We start from the raw sequence: 14,151 nt of genomic DNA on the forward strand, positions 1-14,151 counted from the left end.
TCTGAACTACAGCAACTTTTTTTTTGAACAAAAAATTCTCACAAAATTGAGTGGCATGAACTAGATGAGTTCTTAAAGGGGTGTTTAAACCTCTGAAGGATGTAAAAGGCTAACTCATGCAGAGGTGATGTTTGCCTTCAAGATGACAAACTCACACCCCTATGTATATGCGAGTCATATGTACAGAGTGGGAACTGCATGTAGGACCTTATGGGAGTCAACCTATACACAGTCTCTGCCTCAGTTTCTTCATGTTCAGTTCTGGCTGCCTGCAGCAATCAAATCCTGAATCTGTCACACAAATGTCACACATAGCTCCCAAGCCCAGCTTAGTGGGAGGCCTAGGATACAGATGAAAAATGTGCTTATGGTCTTACAGAGCTGGTGGTAAATGTGGCTTACATCCATTCAACAAAAATGCGTACTACAAACCGTAGCTGTGCATTAGGGTTGTAGCGGTGACCGAATCAGGCTGATCTCTTTTTGAACTGGCATACATCCTGATGCTGGGAGCAGTGATGGCCAGAAACACTCTAAGGCATAGACTGAGTTACATGTCACATGTTCTGGGAGAAAAATAAGGCAGGAAATGTGTTGGGGAACTGAGGGGAAAGTGGTGGCAGCTACTGCTGCCAGGGGATGTTTCCTCTAGGTGACCATTCCTTTTGTGTTCCTGCATCCTCTCAGATACCACCTGTTTTTAGAGGTGTCTCATTCCACCCTTTGGAACCAGGAAGCCCAATGCCCTTGCTGTGAAGTTGTCCACACAACCTATAGGTTCTCCACTGAAAAAATCATCTAGATGGGGAAAAAATTTCCAGGAAATGTTCTGAAGTTCTTTCTCATTCCTTTGGGAAATTAACACAGCTCTGGATGTGAGCTAAGAGGGCCCTCTATGTTTATAGGAGCTTGTTAAGGTTTGTTTCATTTTTTGTGTGTGTGAATAAATACCCCAAGGGGAAAACTGCTGTATAGGCAAATTCTCAACATCATATAATTAACCTGTGCATAATTCTTTACTTTTAACTGGTAATATTATGTCTATGTAAGAAAATTAAATGTAATTCCTAAGTATTATCTGATATTTAAGAACTCATTTTTACTGAGTTATTCTAGTACTTAACAGAGGATAAGCAATGACTAGAAATAAAAGCCCGCAACTTAAAATTTGAGTTGAAAATGCCAGCATCATTCATGCAATTTTTAGGGATAAAAGGGCATAGTTTAAATTCTTGGATTTTACATCTATACATCTTTTATCTTACTCTGAAGTGCTGGTTCTTACATATGCTGCTGAATAAATCTTATTAATAACAAATACATATAATTTACTTTTTTTGTCCATGACCCATTCCATGAAAGTTATATTTTAAACCCAATAAGAATTTTTCTTCATGTATGCTTTATGTCCCCATTGGATATACATTTATCTTTGTTTCTATTCTTAAAACTTTAGAATTTGCCATTTTTCTTTGGCTTAAGCATTTTTTAAAATTAAAAACCATGTGAATGATTTGCATGATTTTTTAATCAAAGCAACTAAATGTAAAACTCAGGCATCACATTTCACCTCCATATTCTAACAGCACCCTTTCGTTAGTTTATTACTTACCCCATCACGGTTTCTTTTAAAAGGAACACAAATGTGTACATATCTTATTTCCCTCCTTTCTACAGAAAATGGAAGATTCTCTGTTGCTCTTGGATTTTATCATTGCCATACTGCTAGACAAGACACCCATGACACATTCTAGCTTACTGTATTCCTTGTTATTCAGTGGCATCGTATGAATGCATTTTAAACTGGCAAAAGGTCACCTTATCAGGAGCATTTCTCAGCCACCAAATCCTGCCTGAATATCTTTCCAATTTTTTTTGTTTTGTTTTCTGTTCTTTCCAATCTGTGTAACATTTGCATTGTTTCTTGTACATGGATATTGAAATTGGCTGAATTTAAGAAAAATTCCCTTTTCAAGATAGACCTTTCTATGTGTTTTTCAAGCTCCCTGCAGGTTGGTACTCATTTTTGGCAGCCCTTACTGTGTTTTCCTCTAAATTTTCTTTGATTCTTATTTTCCCTGCCCTTCCTCTGGGTGTTAGGAAGTGAGCACTCTGTAGAGGAAGTAACAGAAGCAAAGGCACTGAAGACTGCCAGGAGCTGGTTGAAAATAGCTGGTTGTAAAGAGCTGAAAGTGGAGGCCCTGAATCAGAGGGGATGCATTTTCCTGTAGCAGGAGGAAGGAATTCTATTGTGCTTTAGTCCAAGAAAAGTTCTCATTACTGGTCCATATTAAGCAAAAATGAAGAAACATATTGAGGCCAGGGACTCTCCAGTATGAGTGCCACAAGTGACAGTGATAGAGATAGCTGTGTGTGTCAGCTCAAAACCATGAGGTCTGAATTGAAGGTCCTCAAATACCAGTAATTACCCTAGCAAACTCCTACCCTGGACACCAGTTTCTGGATTTACTTTTTTTAAAGATTAATTTATTATTGCAAACTCAGATATATAGAGGAGGAGAGACAGTGAGGAAGATCCTCCATTTGCTGATTGACTCTCCAAGTGACCGTAACGGCCAGTCCTGCACCAATCTGAAGCCAGGAGCCAGGAACTTCCTCCAGGTCTCTCACGTGTGTTGAGGGTCCCAAGTCTTTGGGCCATCCTCGACTGCTTTCCCAGGCCACAAGCAGGGAGCTGGATGGGAAGTGGAGCTGCCAAGATTAGAACTAGCATCTGTGTGGGATTCTAACACATTCAAAGTGAGGACTTTAGCTGCCAGGCCCTGGATTTGTTTTCTAATCATCCTCAGCCTCTTCATTGTTCTCCAACCTCGCTTGTAAGTGTTAGCTCCATATTCCTTCTCATCCTCTGTAAGTGTATGTTGGCATCTGGCTTCTTACTCAGTTCTTGTGACATGTTTTCTGCCTAGGAAAGGACAAGGCTAGTCCAACAGCTTAATGCACTTCAACTTCTGTCCAGCATTTTCAGTTTTCTCTTACTCTGTCATGCCCTGCTGCTATATAATTTTCTTTTCCCATCATGCTATCCCTAAGCTCTGATGCACCCAAGTTTATAAGCAAGAGAATCAGAGCAGCCATCGGAGAGTTTGAGGGTGAGAATTGAAATTAATTCCCTATCCCATTCCTAGAAGGCAGGCAACAAGAAACCATCAGGTTCCAATCTCCCACTCTTACCGTTAGTGTGTCTTTACCCTTCCTTTATGATTACTGAACAAGTATGAATATCAGCTACTGAATTGAAGGCATACTATTGGCCCTACAAAGTTCTAACATTGAGGTCATGGGGTCATTTGTTTCTCCAATAATTAGCATTGCTAGTATTGTTTCAATGGGTTTACATCGGGGTGAATTGCAGACCTAGAGCAAGAAATAGCTGCCCTCTGTATAGAGTGCAGATTTCCTGAAGTCCTGGTCAGCATAAGCATAAAGAATGTGGTATTGCCAAGCAAACAAGGAAGGCCACAATCAGCAATAACTGCTGGTAACCTGGACATGTGCAGAAAAAGTACCTCCTCTAATGCTAGTCCTTAGGAACATTAACTGCTAACCTCTTGGCAAGCCCAGAAATTAAGCTGTAGCCTTCCTGGCTCCTTGCTCTGCTCATTGCAATAAATTCCTTTCTTCCACTATCCCTTTCTTAGTGACTGTGTGAGTGGATCCAATTTTGCAGGTTCTGTAGCAATTTTGCTAACATAAGTTGTTGGGGAGGGGTTGTGACTTCATTCTGTATCATCAGTACTGGAAACTAACCAAAGATGACCATCTGATCTTAACATACAATACTTGCACTGAAAGGAGAATGATCAAATAAAGCAATGGCTTTGAATTGGATTAAGCACAATAGCACCATTTATTGGTGAATAAAGTCTCCAGTGTCACATGAAGCCCCAGGAAAGGCGTGGAGCAGTGGCTGTGGAAATTGTTTTCACATCTCACTTGTGCAATGCTGTGATTCACTACTGCAAACAAGTTTAGATTCCAGGAATTTGGCAGCAACAGATGCTGTCAGTGCCAATAATCTGGTATGAGATAGATTAATTGTAAAGTTGACTCTTGACTGGGCTGTGTGTACAAGGGCTTGATTTCACAATGTTATTAAGAACTGTTTCCTGAATCTCCTACCCTTAAATTTGATGTTAAGAATATGGCCCTCCCAATGATCCTTTACCAGGTTACCAACAGTCGGTTGAAGTATAGACTTTTGTACAGATGGTGAGGACAAAGAATACATGACATCCTGTGGAATTAGGACTCAGCACTTTACTACTGCACAACTGGAGGGTAAGGGAAGAGGTAGTACATTTTTAAACATTGTCAAAATCTTATAAACAGATATTATTTGCATAATGTGTGGTTGCATACACTTACCAAGCAGGATAAACTCTTCTTATTCCAGCCTATGCAGATTTTCAGAAACATTGCACTTTCCCTTGGCCATGAGGCAACTTCAAACTTCATAGACCTTGCTTGTTTCCATCAGACTGTAGAAGCACTGGCTTGATAAAATATAGTTGAGCTATGGTTAGGCTCTCCAAGCTGAGCTGGTGATGGATTCCATTGTGACTAGGTGGCCAGAATTTGGAGCAAAGATTTTGTGTAGTTCCCCAAATGCTGAATAACCTCAGTCACAGTAGATATGTTTGTCACCTCTTTTGACAAACCTAGCTTCCCCAGTTCTCTTGCTTTATTTTCTTAGCAAGAGGATCATTTTCCTGTTTAGAGAAAGACCAGTTTATAGTTGCATATCGGGTGGGCTGTGCAATGGTCTTTGGGAAGGAGTGAGCAGAGACTGGAAGTCAGCCCAGACTCGGCTCAGAGCTCTCAGATATGCCAAGCTTGAATCTCCATACACAAACATGCCCTCTTAGCCTCCTTGTCCTGGTCATTTTTGCTTAGTGGTACATTGCTCTTGTCATACCCAGTAAGTGAAGTGCTGCATCTGTCTCTAGGGGAAACTCAGAAGTAGCATTTTTGTTTCTACAAAGGCACAGGCAAGGCTTGCAGCCAGTCCTAAACTTGGTATCGCTTAGGATAAGCACCTCAATCAACAATTTTAACTTGGCAAATAGAGGGAGGCCACCAGCCCCAGAACCCTTCTTTAACAACCGGACTTTGCTACGTAGGCAATATTATTGGTTATAAAAAATATTAGGTGATTTAGGCATTCTTTCCAGATCATTACAGACCTGAAGAGTAATATGTAAGAAAACACATACATGAAGAATTGTTTTTAAAACCAGATGTAGAGATTCACAAGTGGGAAGTGCTAAAGTTAAAAGCAAAAAGACTGTAGCTTTCATATGATTTTGCTTATTTTCTTTTTATTGTCAAGGTAGATTAGAGGGGAGCTGATTGGCCTAATTGTCGAAGCTGGAAGAGAGGGCATAGGAGTCGCTTGTTGTCATGGCTGTAAGGGAATCAGTTGAATCTTGTTTTTGTGCAGATTTATCTTTATCTGCCTTGGTCACTGCTCCAGTTAACTCTGGAAGGCAGGATTCAACAGCCCATGGAACTATTCTAACCTGAATGAATGCTTTGTCCTTTTCATTTTCCATTTTGACCTTGTGACTAGTGTAACAGCATATATCTTCCTTTCCCTTTTCACATTCTAGTTAGCAAAAGCTAATTGCTGACTGAGCAGAAGTTTATTAGTTCAACAAATAATGCTTGCTTAACAACTCAGGAACCACCTATGTATGAGTGACTATAATCTGAAGGTCTGAACAGAAACTGCTGCCACCTACTGTTACCAGCCAAGACTTAGTACAAAGGTATCACCCTCTAACTGGATTTCAAGCTAATCCTGGAAATTTACTTGAAATTCATCAGAGCCCATTATGTTCTTCAGTGGTCACCCCAATTCCCACTCATCCTATGAAAATGCTCTTGCTAACTAGCAAGGTGGCAAAAGTCTTCCTAAGCCTGAAGTCTACTTTCTCTCCAGCAATGCTAGACTCTTGAATAAACCTTGCATCAGCTCTGGTCTCTGGTGAATTTAGCTGTCCAGCTTTCAGTGCCCTGGGCCTAATTTTTTTTGGCATTGTGATCTCAGAGGCTATCTTCTTAGCTTTACTTTCTGATTCTAACCCTCTCCACTTAACCTCTTGGGCTTCTTTCTGCAAGAGGGCAGCATTAACCTTCAGTTTCTTGTGGCTGAGGAAGCTTGTACTCAAATGAAAAGCAGCATTGCTGTCGGCAAGCTGAGAAGCAAATTTTAATGTAGTCTTTTATGATTTGCAGTTAAGCAATACTTCCAACACACACTAGAAAGCTTTTGCTATCATTGACATCTGAATGGCAGGTATTTCATCCATCATACCAGTTCAGGACTAACATAATGCAGCCTGAAGTAGGCCCCAGATCACCTGTCCATAACTGTGCTTTGTTTTCAACTTGTTAATGAGCATTTTCCCTACTCTTTGCTTTTTGGCAAGTAGAAACAAGCATCTGAGGGCCGAAGTCAGGATCAGCTGCGACCATCTTGGAATCAAGGGTTGGGGAATACAAATTGCAATTCCAGGCTGTTGCTCCAGGAAGAAAATAGGGGGCTATCCAATGGTGTGGGCACCAAGCAACAGCATGACTCTTGCCTTGGTCCCTCCTAGCTCTTGCGGTAGGTCAGCGTCACTGCTGGGTCATCCATGGTGGAACCTCCTATGTCAGCAGTGGAACCACCGCAAGGCACCTCGAAAGAAGCCCCAGCCGAGCAGCCGGAAATGCATGCACAAGCATATTTGGGTCTGGTGCCTGAGCACCTGGCCGGCATCCAGGTGCTCCTGCTCTGCATGCTCAGAAGCTGCAAGTCGCGGGGTCAGTAAAGGGCTGGCCAGACCTTTGCTGCCCGCAGGGTTCCCTTGCTCCTACCCTGCCTACACTGCACCGAGTGGAAGCACCGACTTGCCTTACACCTTGTCGGGTGTGTGCTGGGGAGCAGGAAAGAGAAGCTAGGGATGTATCTGGAAATGGGAGGGCTGGCATGGGAAAGGAGAGGGCCAAAAGCTGGGAAGGAAACCGACATCAGGTGTGGACCCACTGAACCCTTCCCCAGGTACCCAGTATTGGTTCTGACCACTTACAACACCTTCCACCATCCCACCCCTATCCTGTGTTACTTCAGAGCTGATTCTCCAAGTCACAGGCAGAGATAATCCCCACCCTGGTCTAATGCCTAGGCTCCTGGAATCAGGGGCAGGTGACTTGCCATGCTGGCTCCTTACCACTGACTTGGAAATGTCATTAAATGTTTACAGTAGCATCAAATAAATCCTTATTCCCTGGCTCCCTTTCTGCCTTGCCTTGCATTGGGGAGGAGGTAAGGGAAGGAGATCAGGGGAAGCCTCATCCCTCAGCCTCTAGCAACTCCCATTATAGAGAATTCTTGGCATTCCCTGGCAGGTTGCTGCCTCAAATCTTTTTCCTGAATTGTGGCCAAACTTACTTTTGCTGCTTTAGCTCCTTAGTTGAAGAGCAGCTTTCCTGAGTTGTGAATGTTTAGCACAGAAAGCATTATTAAAATCACAGACTCTTTGTGCATTCACTTTTTCTTTTTCACATTATCCTTTCAATTTTCTCTTCTAATACCCCTCGAAGTAGTGGGATTAGGCCTGGGAAGTAGAAAGAAACTTTAGCCTCACAGTTCCTACTGTGCAGCTTCCTTGGCATGAAATATCTTAAAGGGTACTATCTGCTGCTCTTGTGTACAGCTGGTTGCACACTGTACACCTCCGCAGTGTCCATTGACAGGGTGTGGCCTGGGGTTTAGGGAGACCTTTCTGAAGCATTTTCTGCATATTCAGTGCACACAGCTGAACACTTTTTTTCATAAAGGAAGAAACAAAACCGCTCATTCGTTTGTGTATCAGTCATTCACAAGCAGCTAGGGGAGGTGGTAGTTGAACCTTTCCCAAGCCAAAGAACAGTCTGATTTCCATTTTGGAAAAAGTAGGCTAAGGAATATTCTGTGGGAGGATAATGCATTGTCACAGTCCAGGTTTAAAAAAAAATGAGCATGTACTCTTCCAAAGGTAATTTTGGCCTCCTGTGATTGAGGCTAGAGCAATGTAGGTGCAACAAGTGGCTTGGTTATAGTGTTGTAACTAAAGAGGCCCCCTTAGGTTAGGTGTGGGGGAAGGGCCTTGGGAATGATCTAACATTCCCCAGACCAAGGTTGAGTAAAGCATAGCTTTGGAACCAGCAGCCGAACCTGAAAACTTGGTCAATTTTTGCCCCATCGTGATGCTGCTGGTACAGTAACTTTGAGATGAAATATGTACAGTTTCGTGTAACTCATAACTTGAGGATTGGAAACCTCTTCACCTCAGTCCATGTCTCCACTAGCCCAAGACTGTTTTTCTGTCGTCCTCCTCTTTGGTTGATATCCTCTTCTCTCTAGTGATTTTTTTCAGGGTTCATTATATTATAACATGTGGCAAATGATCTGTCAACACCCATTGAGGATTACAGATGGTGGGTAATTTGTTTTCCTGTGCATTTAAAACATGTATAAATGGAACAAATTTTGTGTTTCATGTTAAAGAACATAATACTTCCTAACTTCTCATTCCCATCCTCTTCCCTTCCTTTTAAGTTATCCTAAGACATACTTTTTATATCACAGCTTAATCCTCCACTAAATGAATTTAACATGTAGTTAACACTAACTACATTTCTGCTCAGGAATATAGATGAGGGATACAATCAAATCTCAACATGTCTGTTAAAATTAACTTCCTGTTTTATAAGATTTAATTAGTTTATCTCATTACATCTTATTCTATTTAGAAAAGCTTTTTTGAAAGAAAATATTGGCATGAATTAGCCCAATGATGATTAAGTGTAACTATGGCTTTTTTGTTCCATACGCATGATACCCAAATAGGATTGTGTCATATACACAGAAAAGTTAAAAAGGCATCGCCATTTGTTTATACCTACAGTTTAACAGGTACATTTCTGCCTTATGAATCCTTTGTCCATTATTTCTCAGTAGGGACATAATTGATATTCTGGAAAGGGTAATGGTTTATGATTTAGCGTTCCCCCATACCTCAAGGAGCCTCTGATTATCCTTGAAACCTTGTTTACTGGACATGCCAGTTAGTGTGACAACCAAAATGACTCCACAGATGTTTCTAACTACTTTAGAGCATGACAGTTCTGTGTCTATTCTGGAATCCATTCTTTTTAGTTCACTGTGGTAGGTATTGTAAAGTATAAATCTGACAGATTTACTCTCAATTCTTCAGTGGATCATCATAAACTGCAAAATAAAATTCTATGAATCTGATTCAGGTTTCATGAAATTGTACTATACAAACCTGCCCAGGCTTTGGTTAATACCCTGTAAAAGCTCATTGACTGGTCAGTGTGCAATACATATGTGCACCATGCACTATGGCTTTCTCGAGTCTAGAAGAGTAAGAAAGGCTTAAGAATTTTTTTCATTGCATCATATCCATAACATAGTTTTGGACACCTGCCATTTGACACCACAGAACTTTAGTTCCAGCTCACTATGGTCTACTTACATCTTTGTCAGCCTCACAGCTTCAATTAGGCCCTAGCCTCAGAATCCAGACTTGACTACAGGGAGTCAATATCATACTGCTGTTACCTCCTAATTTTAGAATAACATTCAGAGGAGGGGAAAAAATCACACACCTAAATTAAGAAAAGTTACCTGCTGTGTTCATTGCAGTTTGTGAAACAGAAAAAAATAAAATTCATGAAAAATTTGAGGTAATTAACAGAAAAACCTTTAGACTCCTTTTGTTAAAAACAGAAGGTCATATGTTAGGTTAGTGAGTAGGTTAGTGAGTTTATGACCCTGTGAGGTCTCTAGACCACCTTTTCAGAGAATGAAGGAAACCTCAATCTTTTCAAGGTAGCTGTAGAGTAGTCTGAATAATTTTAGGCCCTAGAAGGAGGTCTAGGACAAGCACCTGTGTGTCCTAGAAAAGTTAGGAATGAAGGAATAATGTCCATTCCATTGGCCATAAAAATTACACATTTTCTGTTCAGTTTCCATTTTGAGTAGCGAGATCTCTCATCTGCTTGTTCATGCCCCAAGTACCAAAATGGCCAAGGCTGGGCTAAAAGCTGGGAGCTGGAAACTCAATCCAGGTTTCTTTCATGACATGCACGAACCCAGGCGTTTGAGTCATGACCATTAGCTCCCAGGACTACATTATCAAGAAGTGGAAATTAAGAACTGGATGCAGCCTGGGTATTTCAGTGTGGTACACAGGTATTTTGACTAGCAACTTACTGGCCACTCCTGAAACATCTTCAGTGATGAAAAATGCTCAAGAAAGCAAGAAATACTCAAGCTGGAGAATGTCCTGAGACCTAGAAATATGAGAGTACTTCTAAAAGCTCACAGAAATATGAATTAAAGGACAGGTTCTTTTGCATGTATGGATTTCAAATATTTTACATTAAAGGGTTCTTAAAATACTTCACCTATAAATACTTCACCCATAAATAAGAACTATCTAAAGTTCATGGAAACTATATAAAAAATACTTCATGGTTATTTTTGAAGTACTTTCCTACTGCTCTAATTAAGTTATTAACTATTCAAGAATAGAATGCTTCTTTCATTAGGAGTACAGATGAGAAAAATGACTCATAAGTAACACTAAGTTTAATACCCCTTCGTAAGGATTAAAACCATTTGCTGAGTCTATCTGCAAAGTGGCAAAAGGAGAGATGTATTCAGAAGTACTGTGTTTTGAAAATATACCCCAAAAACTCGTGAGTAAGAAATTTATTTCCCAGTTAGCAATGGTGAGAGGTAGCAACTCTGGAAGGTGATTAAGTCATGAAGGACTCTGTCCTCCCTCATGAAAAGATTATCATTAAATCACTTGTGAAATAATGAGTTACTAGGTTTTCATGGGTGTGATATTGCAAAAGTGAACTCTTTGTATCACATCTGTTCCTAATGCCATGTGTAAGAAGGCTAATATACCTGGGAAAACAGCAGGCAATGGCCCATTGGGCCATTGCTATTCCTCCACCCACATGGGAGCCTTGTAAGAAACTTCTGGATCTTGGCTTTGGCTTGGTCTGTCCCCAGTCATTGTAGGCATTTGAGGAGCAAGCCAGCAGACAAAAGATCCTCTACCACACTCACTCTTTTTTTTTTTCTCTTGCACTAATTCTGCCTTCCGAACAAACAAATCTTTGAAAAAAAAAAAGAAAACTTTGGAAAATCCTTCTGGTTCTAGAGCCAGGGTTCACCTCTCCACTGCTCACCTTACCTTTCCATTCACAATGTGAAATTGCTCTTTCATGCCTATTCTTTGGTGCTGGATTTTTTTACTCGTCTCCTGGATCAAAATTTTAAGAATGCAAATGTGTAATATTAATAGGGAGTGCTATAGTTTGTATGTCTCTCTAAAATCCCTGTGCTGAAACTGTAATCCCCACCACCCTAGAATGTGCTTGTATCTGGAGATAGTACCTTTAAAGAGATAAGACCCAGTTAGGTCTATTAGGACTGTAGTCTTTATATGACGAAGACAACAAGAATGCACAACAGAGCAAAGACCGTGTGAGGACACAGGGTTAAGATAAACACCTGCCTACAAGCCAAGGACAGACACCTCACATGAAAGAGAAATTAAACCTGCTAACACTTGATCTCAGATTCATAATGTTAGAACAGTAAGAAAAGTAAATTCTATTCAAGTTATCCAATTCATGTGTTCTGTGATTGTAGCACTAATAGTCCAATAATAAGGATGTTCCTACACAGCATGACCTAAAGCTCAGGAACATTTCTCTGTGATACATCAGAAAAAGCACATTATTTTTTTTTTGCCACAGACAACTATCACAGAAGCAGTAAAGCATATGAAGCCTAGTATCAAATTCTCTGTATAGAAATGGATTCTACTTCAGCACAAACTGTTTCAAACTGTCCTTCTCCTACTGTTGTTCATGGAACTGCATGAATGCCTACAGAGAAGTAAAAAGTGCTGTGGTTTAAGAAGCAAGGACATAATATGGGCTGTGGAATGCATACTAAACAGTCAATAAATTTCATGTGGAGGCAAGGAGTCCTTAAGATGAAAATATCCTCAGGTACATTTTTAAAGAAAAATGAAGCATGAAGGATCAAATACAATACAGTAAGAAGGTTTTTTTTTTCCCTCCTCTTCTCTGAATTCTGTAAAAAAAAAAAAAAATTTAGAAAGGACACCAAATGTGAAAAACTAAAGTCAGGATAAAAACAAGATTCTGAAATGCTTAGCATTTAAATTAAGAGCAAAGAGGCCATTTTTCCCCCTCTTGTAACCAGAGAAATGTGAATTTTTTATCCAAATATATTGTTTATACCTAATAATTATCAAAGTATTGTTGGAAGCAAAATATCTGGTCTAGGTGCTATAACCCATTTTCCAAAGATGTTCTAAAAATATTTTACATTGAAGAGATTTGACTAAATTCTTTTGGCAGAAAAGACAAAAAAAAAAGTCAGATGTTGCATACAAATTAAGACCACATGATAGTTTTACATGACTGAGTTCAGAGCAGTGAACTATGTGGAAGGAAAAGACAATGAAACATCATTTGGCGCCTGTGGCTATAAACCAGGTATGAGTAATCAGGGATTATGCACCAAAGCCCAACACTCACACTTGATTTTCTGTTGATATAGTTGCTTTTAAGTTACAATTGTGGAGTTGAATAGTTGTTACAGACTGTATGACTCACAAAGCCAATAACACCTATCTGATTCTTTACAAAAAAAGTTTACTAGCCCTTTTACAGGCAATCAAACCAAAACAAACATGCATTATAGTAGAGGAAAGGATTCTATGCCTCATTCGCAAAAGCACCTGTCTAGGTGGTCTGGGGAAAGCAGAATTCAATGTATGCTGGGCCTCTAAGTTAATATTATCCCACACTTGTCTTTTTTTTTTTTTTTTTTTTGCCTTAAGAGGAAATATAGCTGGTAGCCGCAAAGATCTCAAATATTTCTGGCCAATCTATTCTCTGATGTCTTGCCTTTGTGGTGGGGATTGATTTGCAGAACAATTATGGCTACTAGCTGGGCTGTAAGCTAGACTTCGTTCCTGGGTCTAGGATCCCAGAAGACCATGTCAGTCAACGTCCTCTACTTCCAACAAGATATGCATGGCTACATGCCTTCCTCTGAGTGGTGATTATTTGTAGAAATAATAATTTTTAAAAGCCCAGCTTTCTCATGAGTGGTTAGGAAGCTCTGAGTGGGTGACTAGGCACAGTGTCTAGCCAACCTCTGCTCAAATATTTGTAAGTTGGTGAAAAATACCTCACAAACCACCTGCCCATTATTTTTACCACAAAGAAGTCTCCAGGGTGAGCTAACTGGGGGAGCTTGGCAACAGAATGAGCTGGATAAATCACCCCGGTTGCTGTACTGTCACCTTTGTGACTCTGCTTGTGAGTGTTGTTTCTCCTGCTTTACTTCTAATTTTCTAAGCCCTGTTTTACTGAGTGCTGTCAGTGTCTGTGGAGTCTCCAACGGATTGTGTGGCCATCACACCTTTATCCTCTTATTGTCCTCAGTCATTTCTTTGAGGTCTCTGACTTACCTAACTTATCCTTGAGAGCATGGAATCATGTTTTGGTTGGATTTTCTCCTAGATCCTTTTTGGTTTCCTTAAAATCCACTTCCAATTCTAAAGTCAGATTAAACCCTCATATTAAATCAACATTTTTTTTTTATAGAATCAGTTCTGATACAGAACGTTAAGGATCTTGAAATGCCTTTGTGATATTTTGTAGGATATACTCATCTTTCATTCCTGGATGCACTTATTATAGTTCCTATGAGTCACTGGAGGGGAAAAAAAAAGCTTATGCAATTATCCTCACCCTGCCTCCAGCCCACTCTTTCATAGTTCATGCAATGCTCCTCCCCGACTCCAGCCCACTCCTGCAGTTCATGGCTGCCTTCAGTTCTGCCATCTCCCAGCCCCAGCTGTTTGGATGTCTGGCTTCTTTGCACTAAAATTATAATTGGTGAACTGCTGCATGACATTCAGATGTGCCTGATAAGACCCAGACTCTCTAAGGATTCATTTCCCCCTAGTTGAATTTATTTATAGGCATAGATTTGATGTTACCTGAAATCCA

General features: G+C 40.3%; 1 long non-coding RNA gene across 1 annotated transcript in view; it reads left to right on the forward strand.

The window, feature by feature from the left end:
• The window catches only part of LOC131479824 (uncharacterized), a 266,358-nt gene that overhangs the window by 168,781 nt on the left and 83,426 nt on the right, over nt 1-14,151 (forward strand). The gene's annotated exons all lie outside the window — the stretch shown is intronic.

This window comes from Ochotona princeps, chromosome 3, assembly GCF_030435755.1.
Source record: "Ochotona princeps isolate mOchPri1 chromosome 3, mOchPri1.hap1, whole genome shotgun sequence".
NCBI classification, from domain to species: domain Eukaryota; kingdom Metazoa; phylum Chordata; class Mammalia; order Lagomorpha; family Ochotonidae; genus Ochotona; species Ochotona princeps.